General features: G+C 42.1%; 1 pseudogene; it reads right to left on the reverse strand.

The window, feature by feature from the left end:
- Positions 1 to 1,201: 1,201 nt before the first annotated feature.
- On the reverse strand, positions 1,202 to 2,402 carry Slc25a5-ps9 (solute carrier family 25 member 5, pseudogene 9; annotated as a pseudogene).
- Positions 2,403 to 12,894: the final 10,492 nt, after the last annotated feature.

Below are 12,894 nucleotides of genomic sequence, written 5' to 3' on the forward strand. Positions count from 1 at the left end.
ATGAAGCTGGATATTTGAGAGCATTTGGTCACCTTGGATTTTAAATTACTTATGCACACACACATATGTGTGGGAATTACACACACACACACACACACACACGCACGCACACACACACACACACACACACACACACATATATATATATATATATATATATATATATATATATATATATATATACACACACACACATATATACATGCTCATTTTGTAGTCCGGGTTGGTCTGGAGTTTATTATGTAGACCAGGCTGCCTGTGAACTCAAGAGATATGCCAGTCTTTACCTCTTAAGTTTGGGACTAAAGACATATACCATGACACCCAGCTCCATCTTTGTATTTTTAATTGACACACAGAAATTGTGTGTGTTAATGGGGTATAGTGTAACATGTTTATACATGTTATCAAAACATTTATTGGCACATCCATAATCTCAGATGTTTATCATTGATTTGTGAGAGATTCTCTTATGTTTTGATGAGGTATAATTAAAAAAGCTCACGACCGGTTCCTGCGAGTTCCCACTGTGCGAGGATCCGAATGCTCTAGCTGTTTCTCTGTTATCTCTTTCACACACTGTCCCCTTGGCAGGTTGTTACCACGTCTGTTACCCTCACATTCCAAGGGGCTGTGCTAGTGTGGTCCCCTGCCATGCTAGCCCCAAGCATTCTATATCCAAGCACGTCTTCCTGTCACAGACTCTGCTTATACTCCCAACAACCCTGCTGAGTCATGAGTCAACAAACTGGGATCCAACAACCAGATTTATATGTTAAATACTCAATGTACATCCATACAATTAACTTACAACCAATTGATAAGGATATAAACCACCCACCTAGATAAGGTATAATTTGTTCATCTAGATACACAAAATCCTGTACACATCCATCCCTTAGGAATATTCATAATAACCTGTAAATGTACAGAGAGAAATCTTAACATCTGCTTCAATATTCTCTCAGCTCTGGTCTCCTCCTCTCTGAAACTTTTCTCCTGCTCATCCTTCCTTCTTGTCCAATGACAGGCCTTGTTCTATCCTGTACCTGCCTTCACCTGCATAGTGATATCAACCTATAATGGTTTGAAAATTTCAGTTGTCAACTAGTTATCCCACTGTATGATCAAACAGCATTCGATCATCACTAGTCAACCTGCTCTTTTTTTTTTGGTTTTTTTTTTTTTTTTTGGTTTTGGATATTTTTATTTCTTCAATTTTTTATTATCAGGAGTGACTGAAATAAAAAATATAATTGAGTCCCATCATTATTGTCATTATGGAAATGGCTTTAAGAGAAAACTGGTCAGATGAATATTATTGCTTCCCACTTTTCAACTGGTAAATAGTTGCCATTGATAAAACAGACAAGCCCAGAGAATCTGTCCAGAATGTTCAAGAATATGGTCTATTATACAACATGCCTGTTCTCGGGGAGAACACCTAGGACATAATTATGTGTACTTCTTGATCTCATCATACAAGACAAGCACAAAGGCACCACCCATGCCTCTGAGAACGTTGGAGTATGCACCCTTGAAAAAGGCCTTGCTTCCTTCGTCTCGAGTGATCTTCCGCCAGCAGTCAAGCGTGCCTGTATACATGATATCAGTTCCTTTGCGTCCAGACTGCATCATCATACGATGGCGAACCGTGTCAAAAGGATAAGAAGTTAGGCCAGCAACAGCAGTGACAGACTGTGCAATCATCCAGCCGATGAAGATGTGAGTATTCTTGGGATCCGGGAGCATTCCCTTTGCAGTGTCATAGATACCGAAGTAGGCAGCACGGTAGATGATAATGCCCTGCACTGACACATTAAAGTCTTGGTACAGGCCCTTAATCCCATCAGATTTGTAGATCTTAACCAGGCAGTCACCAAGGCCTTTGAATTCCCTTTCAGCTCCAGCTTTGCCCACATCAGCTGCTAGACGGGTACGGGCAAAATCAAGAGGGTACACAAAGCACAAGGATGTGGCCCCAGCAGCACCACCTGATGCCAGGTTCCCTGTAAAGTACCGCCAAAACTGGGTCCTCTTGTCCACACCACCCAAAAAGATCTGCTTGTATTTATCTTTGAAGGCAAAGTTGAGAGCCTGGGTGGGGAAGTATCTGATGACATTGGCCAGGTTACCACGCCAGAAGGACAGGACTCCCTGTTCCTGGGGATACGAACCACGCAGTCTATGATGCCCTTGTATTGCTTATCTGCCGTGATTTACTTGCTGGCGTGCTGCACCTGCAGCAGCAGCTTGACCCGCTCGATGGGTGCTATCGCCGTCTTGGAGATGGCCGCGGCCACTCCACCAGCCAAGAAGTCCTTGGCGAAGGACACAGCGGCATCTGTCATGTTGAAAGCAAAAAAGAAGAGGCAGGTGCCTGCAGGACAGGACTGGGTTGACAACCGGCTTTGACTCCCGGACTCTGGGGTCAACCTGCTCTTAATCTCTCTCTTCTTTTATATTTTTCCAGGCTCTGGTAACTACTCTTATAAGAATAAAGCTACATCTCTGAGATTGACGTTTTAGCTTCAGTCATAGCTGAGATGAGAATATGGGGTAATTTGTTTTTCTGTCTTGCTTATTCTATAAAGCATAATGTCTTCTAGTCCTCTGCATGTTGCTGCAAATGACAGAAGTGTTGCAAGCTATTCAGTCATACTACGAACCCCAAGATGGTGTTATTTACTAAAAAAAAAAACAAAACAAAAAAAACAAACCCTGTGTCTAGTTGTGGTGTGTCTCGGCCCTTAGCACATACCTCGATTCCCTTTGGCTGGAATACAGACCTGCCCTTAGTAAACACTTTAATCTCAACCAATGAAGGTAAAGTTAGTTTGTAGAAGGAAACACCCATGTTTGAAAGTGATGTCTAATTGAGTGGCAGACAAAGTGATGAATCAGATAAAGATTCGACAGAATAGGATATGGCCGATTCACATGAGAAGAGAGAGAACAGGGAAGCGACTTAAGGAACAGTGCAGAAAGGGGAGGAATGATTTTATCAGGATACTTACAGAGAGGCAGGTTGTAGACGGGAAACAAGTTACAGCCCGGTGAAGTCAGCATGAGCCATAGAATGAGAAGGACCCAGAACATATTACCAAAGTTAGTATGAGGCTAAGCAGAACAATTCAGGAGAGGCCAAGAGAAAGAAACCAGATTGAAGCAATCAAATTTGAGAGGAGTTTGAGCTAGAACAGCTGAACTGAACTAGGCACAGCTCATTCAGCAGTAAGCTGAGCTTATTCAGCAGTAAGCCTCAGAGGCTGAAAACATTCTAGACCTAGATTAGATTGTTTGAAGGCTAGAAGCATCCAGAACTAGGCCTAGGTTAGCAGACTAAGGCAATAAACCTGGGAGGTGACAATTATATCAGGCAAATAAAAGTTACTTTTACACAAAAAAGAGCATTCTTTTTATGCCTAAATAGAAACCCATTATGTATCTATGCATTTATTTATCCATCTGTTGATGAACATGTATATCCCAGCTATTGTGAATAGAGCTGCACTCTACACCAGTTGTATATATCTCTTCAGCACACTGATTCCAATGACTCCTTTGACAGCCACTAATTGGGTGATGGATGTATTATTAGGTAGTTGCATTTCTGGCTTTTGAGGATTTCTTATACTGTTTTTCTTTTTTTCCCCATCTTTATTAACTTGGGTATTTCTTATTTACATTTTGATTGTTATTCCTTTTCCCGGTTTCCGGGGCCAACATCCCCCTAACCTCTCCCCCTCCCCTTCTATTTGGGTGTTCCCCTCCCCATCCTCCCTCCATTACCACCCTCCCCGCAACAATCATGTTCACTGGGGGTTCAGTCTTGACAGGACCAAGGGCTTCCCCTTCCACTGGTGCTCTTACTAGGATATTCATTGCTACCTATGAGGTTGGAGTCCAGGGTCAGTCCATGTATAGTCTTTGGGTGGTGGCTTAGTCCCTGGAAGCTCTGGTTGGTTGGCATTGTTGTTCATATGGGGTCTCAAGCCCCTTCAAGCTCTTCCAGTTCTATCTCTGATTCCTTCAACAGGAGTCCCATTCTCAGTTCAGTGGTTTGCTGCTGGCATTTGCCTATGTATTTGCTGTATTCTGGTCTTTTACTATTTTCTATAATGGCTGAAGTGGTATGCATTCTCATCAACAGTTTGCAAGCATACTCCCTCTCAATATTAAAGCTATTCATCCCAACAAGAAGTAGTTTCCTGAATGCATAAGGAACCTGGCAAATATTTAATACTTTCAGATGGCTGCCATTAAAAGTTCGTGCTCCACTGTCTTCATCTAATATCTAACTTCTCTTCTTAGTCATGGTGCCTCCAGCCAGAACCAGACGACATTTTCTATACCCGTGACCTTTATACAAGTATGCATTTCTATGAACTCTAGTGGATTTTTTTTGTCTTTGTGTGTCATGGTTCATAGTTGGAACAAAGAAGGAAGTACTTAAAGCAGGTAGAATGCCTTGCACTCCAGCTCAGAAGTAGGAACCTAATTTATAAGTACAACAAAGAGCTAAATCACTTTTACACGAAATCATTACATGGGCATTCTGAAATTGAAATTAAATTTGACACAGATGGTTAAGAGTGGGAAAACGGGAGCCCTGGAAAGGCAGTTTTATCAGAATCCCCAGCTTTCACATTCTCTACCCATTTTGATGTCTTTCAGCTGCCCTGAAGCAGCTTATATGAGTTCTGGACTCTATAGTTCCTCTGTGCTTAGCCCTTGTGTGATAAAGTGAAACTCAGGAAGTTCTTTTTCTCCTTTTTCACCTAGAAACCACAGCATCTTCATTGCGGTGCTTCTAAAGACATTTTGGAACCAGATTTTATCAGTCCTAGGACAGGCTCTGAGTGACCTGAGCCAGGGAGTATAAGATACAAATCCTTGAGTAGTCCCTACTGGGGTGCTGTCTGGTGTTTATTTTTCTACCATGCTCACTGAAAAGCACTGCAGTCTCCTAGAATAAATGCCCCCGTTTTGGAAAGTCTGTCACTGGTGAGCTCTGAGGAAGCATTCAGTGAGTGAGGAGCTTGTTTTCTAGAGGTTGACTTTCTATATTCTTTTCTACATGATTTTCACATAACCAAATGAGCTTTGTCTTTCAAAAACGGTCACCTTGAATTCACCTTGCCTCTTGCTTCCACTCTTTCCTGCTGGGCCTCGGGGTGTTTGGATCTGCCTTCATAGGCGGTTTAGGAGACACACTGAAGTTCCGGTCTCCACAAATAAAGTTCTATCTGATTCTCCAGTGGGGTGTTTTTTTTCCTAGCTTGTATCCAAACTTGTTAATTAGATTTGGTGCCAGTCTTTAATGCCAAGCTTTTCTGGAAGTCAAAATATCTGTCTACGAGTTGAAATTTTGCTAAGAAGCTCTAATCGAATAGAATAGCTTGGAAGTTTCCTGAACATTCCAAATAGATGTTTTAAAAACATGTTGAAAGTATAATGCCAGGAAAGAAAATAGCAGGAGTACAGCACATTTAATTGATATTTTAATTGGTATTATAGGTCTAATTTTAGGAGCTGGCCAGTATCTATAGTCACTTCAATATGTATTATCAGTAAGTGCACAGTAAAGATCTCACTGAGACCACCTCTTACCATTTCCTCTGGATATTAACACAGGCCTTTTGTGTGTGCTTGTTTGGCAGGAGTAGTCAGTAATTAATTATTTATTCATTTACCATTAATTAATTTACTCAATTAAAATCTGTTAATTCAACCTTAAATATAAAGAGGAGACTGTCACAGCCCTCATTTAAATGTGAAAAGTACTTCAATAATTAGAGCAGAACTTTCCCAGACCCACCAGCTATATAAATAAAGACACAGAGACTCATATATTTTAAAGCTTAGGCCTTTAGCTTGGGCTCCCTCCTGGCTACTTTAAAGTGACTACTTTAAAGTGACTAAAGGTCTGCAACCCTGCCATGTGGCCAGGTCTACCTCTCTGTTCACTCTGAATTACCTATCCATCTCAGTGTCTACTGGCTGGATTTCCATGCCTTAATTCTTCTCCCAGAGACCCTTTCTCTGCCTGGAAGTTCTGCCTTCCACTTACTGGCCAGCTATTGGTCATCAGATCTTTATTAAAGCCAAACAGCAAGTAAGGAAAGTGAATGTTTACACACTACGAGGCCAGTGGTGCTCCATAGAATAATAATACCAAAATCCGGCTAGTACTAAGCTCTCTGCCAGTGCAGCAATCAGCTATTGTACACAGAGAAATCAACTTCGCACAGTGCATTCCAGTGAATAGGAATTAAAGATTCGTCAACATGAAAGTAAGGTCTAAACCAAACCAAGCCAGAGCCTACTCCAATAAGCACTGTGGAGAAGAGGAACAGCCTTGAAGTTAAGGGACAGCAGAAACCAGAGCCCCTTCCAGAAGGACCTGAAGGAGGATTGGTGGTGATGTGAGGGTATGATAGCCCTCTCTGCTAGAGTGGGAAACCTGTTTGAAGATGCCTAGAAGGAGGATGCTGGAGATTTAGAGAAACAAAAGAATGTCCTAATGGGGCTCCATGGTAGGAGACGAGACTGGAGTGATCCACAATAGAAAGGACACGATGACATGTGCGGCTTCATAATTTATCCTTTATACTGGAACTCTTGTTTAGAGTAAAACAAGGGACTAGCAGGAACTACCAAAATACACATAAACTTCCACTGTTCTGAACAAGCCAGGACATATGCTAACTTGATGTATTCTCTTCCCTAGAGAATTTGTTCTTCCTGGAAGCAATGCTAAACTACTTCAGAGTTTCAGGCCTGCGATGAGAACGAGGATGTGACCACATCTGCCTTCAGAAAAGAGCTTTCTGGTTATTCCACGGGGACCGGAATGGTAGCCTCTTCTTCAAATGCCAAGATGCCTGGTTTGATTCGGATTCCCTTTCTGCTCCAACCTCCTTTCCTGCTTCCAGCCCAGTGCTTAGCATACATCTGTGCAGCAGCTGCGGAGCTAGGGTTCCCGAGACTCTGGCTAATTTGTAGCATTGTGGGGACGGTGCCTGGCAGTGGACTGCTCCCATTAGCACTGCTCATGTTCATGTTGTAAGCTTGATGCCTTCCACATGCTCCTGCTTTATTTCAATCCCCCCGTGGCCAGCCAGTAATTAACTCAGTGGAGGAATTTGGTCCAACCTAGTGTCTTTCGCTGCAAAACATTTTAGAAAAATCTGGCCTGCGAATGTGAACCAATGGAAAACAGGCTTCAAACTCACAAGGGACTTTGTTCACTTGCCTGTGTTTTTTCTAGAATTTCTTCTGTCTTTCAGAGAGTCATGGAGTCAGAAAGGGCTTACGAAGATTGGAATCACCCCCGTCTACAGTTACAGTTGCTGTGCCTCTGTCTTTGAACCCTTCCAGGGCTAAGAGCACAAACTGGTATTCTAGGATTTGTCTTTTGTCCATCGTTACATGCTGGCCTAGGCTGCCATGTTCTCTGGTGTAGACTGATACAACAGTCTCTTTCCTGATCTTTGTCAATCTTTTTCTAATTCTTTCTCAAAAATGTAGTCAGAATGAATTCTGTTTGTGTTGTTTCTTTTGTTTTTATTTTTGAGGTAGGTTCTGAGCTTACTATAGCCCAGGCTGCCCTGAAAGTTACTGGGAGGCCAATCCTCCCACATCAACCTTCCAAAAGCTGAGAATACAGGCTTTCTTCACATGACTAAAGTTCTTCAACACCTTCGTATTTTCTTTGGATTAACTGCACTTTCTTTACTGCAAGGCTCAAGGTTTATTTATTTCTCTAACCTTCAATCCACAGACTTCTCCTTGCTCACTGTGCATCAACCCCAGTTGTGTTCTTCAGGTTTTCAGACAAACATCTTCATTTATTTGTTTGTGCATTTTTTTTGTCCCAGAGCTATGGCCTGAACTATTGCTACAATTTAGACAACCTCCTCCCTCCAACTCTTTAGATTTCTGTCGAAGCATCACCTACAAAGAACAATTTTTCCTGTCTGTTTGGGTACAGTGCTCTGTCTGTCATATTAATCTTTATTTCAGTTCTTTAATGGCTTATTTATTTTAGACTGCAGAGTTTCTGAGAGTGAAGACTGGTTGAGTTTTGTTTCAACCTGTCCCTGTGTTTAATGCACAGACCCCTGAGGCAGACCATTGCTGCATCATTCATTTTAGTAGTGGCAGCACCTGGCACAAGGGTTGGCAAATAATAGATATATTTGGTAACAACTATGGAGTGAAGGAACACATGACAATGTGAATGGACAATGACAAAAAGGATGGGCCTATGGTTTTTTTTTTTTTTTTTTTTGTTTGTTGAAGCTGAGTACCGAACCCAGGGCCTTGCGCTTGCTAGGCAAGTGCTCTACCACTGAGCTAAATCCCCAACCAGGATGGGCCTATGTTTTATGGCTATGTCCTCTAATGAGGCAACTTTTTTTTTTATTAACTTGAGTATTTCTTATATACATTTCGAGTGTTATTCCCTTTCCCGGTTTCCGGGCAAACATCCCCCTCCCCCCTCCCCTTCCTTATGGGTGTTCCCCTCCCGACCCTCGCCCCATTGCCGCCCTCCCCCCATAGTCTAGTTCACTGGGGGTTCAGTCTTAGCAGGACCCAGGGCTTCCCCTTCCACTGGTGCTCTTACTAGGATATTCATTGCTACCTATGAGGTCAGAGTCCAGGGTCAGTCCATGTATAGTCTTTAGGTAGTGGCTTAGTCCCTGGAAGCTCTGGTTGCTTGACATTGTTGTACTTTTGGGGTCTCGAGCCCCTTCAAGCTCTTCCAGTTCTTTCTCTGATTCCTTCAATGGGGGACCTATTCACAGTTCAGTGGTTTGCTGATGGCATTCGCCTCTGTATTTGCTGTATTCTGGCTGTGTCTCTCAGGAGCGATCTACATCTGGCTCCTGTCAGTCTGCACTTCTTTGCTTCATCCATCTTGTCTAATTGGGTGGCTGTATATGTATGGGCCACATGTGGGGCAGGCTCTGAATGGGTGTTCCTTCAGTCTCTGTTTTAATCTTTGCCTCTCCCTTCCCTGCCAAGGGTATTCTTTTTCTTCATTTAAAGAAGGAGTGAAGCATTCACATTTTTTTTTCTTTCAAGTGAAGCATTCACATTTTGATCATCCGTCTTGACTTTCATTTGTTCTAGAGATCTAGGGTAATTCAAGCATTTGAGCTAATAGCCACTTATCAATGAGTGCATACCATGTATGTCTTTCTGTGATTGGGTTAGCTCACTCAGGATGATATTTTCCAGTTCCAACCATTTGCCTACGAATTTCATAAACTCGTTGTTTTTGATAGCTGAGTAATATTCCATTGTGTAGATGTACCACATTTTCTGTATCCGTTCCTCTGTTGAAGGGCATCTGGGTTCTTTCCAGTTTCTGGCTATTATAAATAAGGCTGCGATGAACATAGTGGAGCACGTGTCTCTTTTATATGTTGAGGCATCTTTTGGGTATATGCCCAAGAGAGGTATAGCTGGATCCTCAGGCAGTTCAATGTCCAATTTTCTGAGGAACCTCCAGACTGATTTCCAGAATGGTTGTACCAGTCTGCAATCCCACCAACAATGGATGAGTGTTCCTCTTTCTCCACATCCTCGCCAGCATCTGCTGTCACCTGAGTTTTTGATCTTAGCCATTCTCACTGGTGTGAGGTGAAATCTCAGGGTTGTTTTGATTTGCATTTCCCTTATGACTAAAGATGTTGAACATTTCTTTAGGTGTTTCTCAGCCATTCGGCATTCCTCAGCTGTGAATTCTTTGTTTAGCTCTGAACCCCATTTTTTAATAGGGTTATTGTTTCCCTGCGGTCTAACTTCTTGAGTTCTTTGTATATTTTGGATATAAGGCCTCTATCTGTTGTAGGATTGGTAAAGATCTTTTCCCAATCTGTTGGTTGCCGTTTTGTCCTAACCACAGTGTCCTTTGCCTTACAGAAGCTTTGCAGTTTTATGAGATCCCATTTGTCTATTCTTGATCTTAGAGCATAAGCCATTGGTGTTTTCTTCAGGAAATTTTTTCCAGTGCCCATGTGTTCCAGATGCTTCCCTAGTTTTTCTTCTATTAGTTTGAGTGTGTCTGGTTTGATATGGAGGTCCTTGGTCCACTTGGACTTAAGCTTTGTACGGGGTGATAAGCATGGATCGATCTGCATTCTTCTACATGTTGACCTCCAGTTGAACCAGCACCATTTGCTGAAAATGCTATCTTTTTTCCATTGGATGGTTTTGCCTCCTTTGTCAAAAATCAAGTGACCATAGGTGTGTGGGTTCATTTCTGGGTCTTCAATTCTATTCCATTGGTCTATCTGTCTGTCTCTGTACCAATACCATGCAGTTTTTATCACTATTGCTCTGTAATACTGCTTGAGTTCAGGGATAGTGATTCCCCCTGAAGTCCTTTTATTGTTGAGGATAGCTTTAGCTATCCTGGGTTTTTTGTTATTCCAGATGAATTTGCAAATTGTTCTGTCTAACTCTTTGAAGAATTGGATTGGTATTTTGATGGGGATTGCATTGAATCTGTAGATTGCTTTTGGTAAAATGTCCATTTTTACTATATTAATCCTGCCAATCCATGAGCATGGGAGATCTTTCCATCTTCTGAGGTCTTCTTCAATTTCCTTCTTCAGTGTCTTGTAGTTCTTATTGTACAGATCTTTTACTTGCTTGGTTAAAGTCACACCGAGGTACTTTACATTATTTGGGTCTATTATGAAGGGTGTCGTTTCCCTAATTTCTTTCTCGGCTTGTTTCTCTTTTGTGTAGAGGAAGGCTACTGATTTATTTGAGTTAATTTTATACCCAGCCACTTTGCTGAAGTTGTTTATCAGCTTTAGTAGTTCTCTGGTGGAACTTTTGGGATCACTTGAATACACTATCATATCATCTGCAAACAGTGATATTTTGACTTCTTCTTTTCCAATCTGTATCCCCTTGACCTCCTTTTGTTGTCTGTTTGCTCTGGCTAGAACTTCAAGAACTATATTGAATAAGTAGGGAGAGAGTGGGCAGCCTTGTCTAGTCCCTGATTTTAGTGGGATTGCTTCAAGTTTCTCTCCATTTAGTTTAATGTTAGCAACTGGTTTGCTGTATATGGCTTTTACTATGTTTAGGTATGGGCCTTGAATTCCTATTCTTTCCAGGACTTTTATCATGAAGGGGTGTTGAATTTTGTCAAATGCTTTCTCAGCATCTAATGAAATGATCATGTGGTTCTGTTCTTTCAGTTTGTTTATATGATGGATCACGTTGATGGTTTTCCTTATATTAAACCATCCCTGCATGCCTGGGATGAAGCCTACTTGATCATGGTGGATGATTGTTTTGATGTGCTCTTGAATTCGTTTTGCCAGAATTTTTTTTTTAATATTTTTTTTATTTTTTTATTATCTTGAGTATTTCTTATATACATTTCAAGTGTTATTCCCTTTCCCGGTTTCCGGACAGACATCACCCTCCCCCCTCCCCTTCCTTGTGGGTGTTCCCCTCCCAAACCTCCCCCCATTGCCACCCTCCCCGCATAGTCTAGTTCACTGGGGGTTCAGTCTTAGCAGGACCCAGGGCTTCCCCTTCCACTGGTGCTCTTACTAGGATATTCATAGCTACCTATGGGGACAGAGTCCAGGGTCAGTCCATGTATATTCTTTAGGTAGTGGCTTAGTCCCTGGAAGCTCTGGTTGCTTGACATTGTTGTACTTTTGGGGTCTCGAGCACCTTCAAGCTCTTCCAGTTCTTTCTCTGATTCCTTCAACGGGGGACCTATTCTCAGTTCAGTGGTTTGCTGCTGGCATTCGCCTCTGTATTTGCTGTATTCTGGCTGTGTCTCTCAGGAGCGATCTACATCCGGCTCCTGTCGGTCTGCACTTCTTTGCTTCATCCATCTTGTCTAATTGGGTGGCTGTATATGTATGGGCCACATGTGGGGCAGGCTCTGAATGGGTGTTCCTTCAGTCTCTGTTTTAATCTTTGCCTCTCCCTTCCCTGCCAAGGGTATTCTTTTTCCTCATTTAAAGAAGGAGTGAAGCATTCACATTTTGATCATCCGTCTTGAGTTTCCTTTGTTCTAGGGATCTAGGGTAATTCAAGCATTTGGGCTAATAGCCACTTATCAATGAGTGCATACCATGTATGTCTTTCTGTGAGTGGGTTAGCTCACTCAGGATGATATTTTCCAGTTCCAACCATTTGCCTACGAATTTCATAAACTCGTTGTTTTTGATAGCTGAGTAATATTCCATTGTGTAGATGTACCACATTTTCTGTATCCGTTCCTCTGTTGAAGGGCATCTGGGTTCTTTCCAGTTTCTGGCTATTATAAATAAGGCTGCGATGAACATAGTGGAGCACGTGTCTCTTTTATATGTTGAGGCATCTTTTGGGTATATGCCCAAGAGAGGTATAGCTGGATCCTCAGGCAGTTCAATGTCCAATTTTCTGAGGAACCTCCAGACTGATTTCCAGAATGGTTGTACCAGTCTGCAATCCCACCAACAATGGATGAGTGTTCCTCTTTCTCCACATCCTCGCCAGCATCTGCTGTCACCTGAGTTTTTGATCTTAGCCATTCTCACTGGTGTGAGGTGAAATCTCAGGGTTGTTTTGATTTGCATTTCCCTTATGACTAAAGATGTTGAACATTTCTTTAGGTGTTTCTCAGCCATTCGGCATTCCTCAGCTGTGAATTCTTTGTTTAGCTCTGAACCCCATTTTTTAATAGGGTTATTGTTTCCCTGCGGTCTAACTTCTTGAGTTCTTTGTATATTTTGGATATAAGGCCTCTATCTGTTGTAGGATTGGTAAAGATCTTTTCCCAATCTGTTGGTTGCCGTTTTGTCCTAACCACAGTGTCCTTTGCCTTACAGAAGCTTTGCAGTTTTATGAGATCCCATTTGT

This window comes from Rattus norvegicus, chromosome 3, assembly GCF_036323735.1.
Source record: "Rattus norvegicus strain BN/NHsdMcwi chromosome 3, GRCr8, whole genome shotgun sequence".
NCBI lineage: Eukaryota > Metazoa > Chordata > Mammalia > Rodentia > Muridae > Rattus > Rattus norvegicus.